The 2,242-nt window shown below is 36.0% G+C and overlaps 1 protein-coding gene across 4 annotated transcripts in view; it reads right to left on the bottom strand.

The window, feature by feature from the left end:
* Positions 1-2,242, bottom strand: part of PTPN13 (protein tyrosine phosphatase, non-receptor type 13) — a 146,925-nt gene that overhangs the window by 110,114 nt on the left and 34,569 nt on the right. The window lies entirely within an intron of this gene.

The following is a 2,242-nucleotide window of genomic DNA, read 5'->3' as shown; positions in this document are numbered from 1 at the left end:
AGACTCCAATTCAAAAAAAAAAAAAAAATTGCAATGCCTCAAGAACATCAAATATAAATTCTCATTATAATGGCCAAGCAGAGAAACCAGAATGTGAGATTTTTTAAAAAATTAGTTAACATATTTTGTAGACTATTATATCTCTATGGTTAATAAGCATATGAAAGGGTAGTCAACATCATTATTTACTAAAAAATGCAAATTAAAACTACTACAAGAGGCCATTCTATACCCAATAAAATAATTAAATATAAAAAGACTGATACTACAAAGTATTGATAAGGAGTGAAGTAATTGAAATTCTCATCCATGCTGATGGAGTTGAAATTGGCATATCCACTTTGTCCTAAACAAATGCCTTCCTTATGATCTTTCTACTTCTCATTAATTTGAGTATTATTTTATCCTTTAGATCTCGGCTTAGATGTAATATCCTTTACAAAACCTGTCCTCACCCTCCAAGTGCAGCCAGAAGCCCCAACTCTTATTCCATGGCACCTTCCAATTGCCTTAACATAGCATCATGTTATAATTGGCTATTTAGCTGTCTGTTCCTTCCAATAGACTCCATAGGCATGGGGCTCTATGGTCCTCATCTCAAATTGTCTGACACAAAGTAGGAACTTAATAAATACTTAAAAATCAATATAAAATATATATATTTTTTCATTAATCAGTATTTTTTATTATGGTTTTGTGGGGTACATATTTTTTATTATGGTTTTGTGGGGTAAGGGTTAGGTGTACAATGACGTTTCATTCAGGCACCCTGTAGATAAGAAGTGTTTTCCCATCCCCCGACAGATATTTGCAACTGTTAATCCCATCCCCCTCCCCCCCATAGTTTCCCAGTACCATCAGTCATTTTCTTATAGTATTGCATTGGATGTTCAAGGTCCATTATATGAGTGAGAACATATGATATTCGGATTTTTGTTTTTGTGAGAGGTCACTCAGTATTACAGACTCTAGTTCCATCCAGGTTGCAGTGAAATTCATGATTTTGTTCTTTTTTATGGCTGCGTAGTATTCCATCGTGTATATGTACTACATTTTTTTAATCCAGTCCTCTTTTGATGGGCAGCATGGTTGTTTCCAGGTTCTTGCTATTGTGAACAATGCTGTGATAAAATTGACCTTCCATATGACCCTGCAATCCCCCTACTGGGAATATACCCTGAAGAAGACAAATCACTCTATAAAAATAAAATATTTTTTAAATGATTATGATTTCTGATAATAAAATACAAATTTATATTTTCCCTTTAATTAATACATTATTGACACTGACTTTGTTTCTGGGGATCAGAGAAGAGAATAAATTGTAGACTGTGATTGATCACATTTTACATGTAAGTTAGGTTGTATTATACATAACACAAATATTTTCAGTAAAATTTAATTTTCTCAAATATATTTACAGAATTGAAACAGAAGAGGGAAAGAAAATATACATGACTTTTCATGTATATAAAATGAAACCAAGCTTGAAGACTACCATTTATATTTTATAGATAATAAGATGTTTGAATTTAAGCCTAAAAGCCCTGCAACTTCTTATATATATATATATATTTTTTGAGTCAGAGTCTCACTCTGTCACCCAGCCTGGAGTGCAGTGGCCGCTCCCGGTCACGGCAGCCTCGCCTGCTGGGCTCCAGCGATCCTTCCGCCTCAGCCTTCCAAGTAGCCGGAATTACAGGCGCGTGCTACCATGCCCGGCTGATTTTTTGATTTATTGTAGAGATGAGGTCTCGCTGCCCAGGCAGGTCTCGAACCCACGGGTTCAGGCAATCCCCTCACCTCAGCCTCCCAAAGGCGCGGGATTACAGGCTGAGCCACCGAGCCCGGCTACTTCTTATATTTAATGAGAAAAAATATACCTGGTTATTTTTGTTTTTGATTTCTAAATGCCTAAAATAAAATCTAATTTTTGTATGTTTTATCTTTGCCTTGGTGAAATATAGCTATTTAAAAATTTTCAATTATTATTTACCCTTATATTTAAATTGGTCTTTAGGAATCAGAATTTTAGAAAATAATGACTTTGGAAATCAGAAAATTTTAGAAAATAAGCAGCCCAGTGGTCAAGACTTTAAAAAAGTGTTCATTTAAAATCTGTGGGCCGGGCTCGGTGGCTCAGCCTGTAATCCTGTGCTTTGGGAGGCTGAAACGAGTGGACTGCCTGAGCACGCGGGTTCGAGACCCGCCTGGGCAAATTGGCGAGACCTCATCTCTACAA

Source organism: Carlito syrichta, unplaced genomic scaffold (genome assembly GCF_000164805.1).
Source record: "Carlito syrichta isolate Samal-C Ts95f unplaced genomic scaffold, Tarsius_syrichta-2.0.1 Scaffold303314, whole genome shotgun sequence".
NCBI classification, from domain to species: domain Eukaryota; kingdom Metazoa; phylum Chordata; class Mammalia; order Primates; family Tarsiidae; genus Carlito; species Carlito syrichta.
Note: the sequence above shows the minus strand (reverse complement) of the source record. Positions and strands in the feature narration are given on the sequence as shown.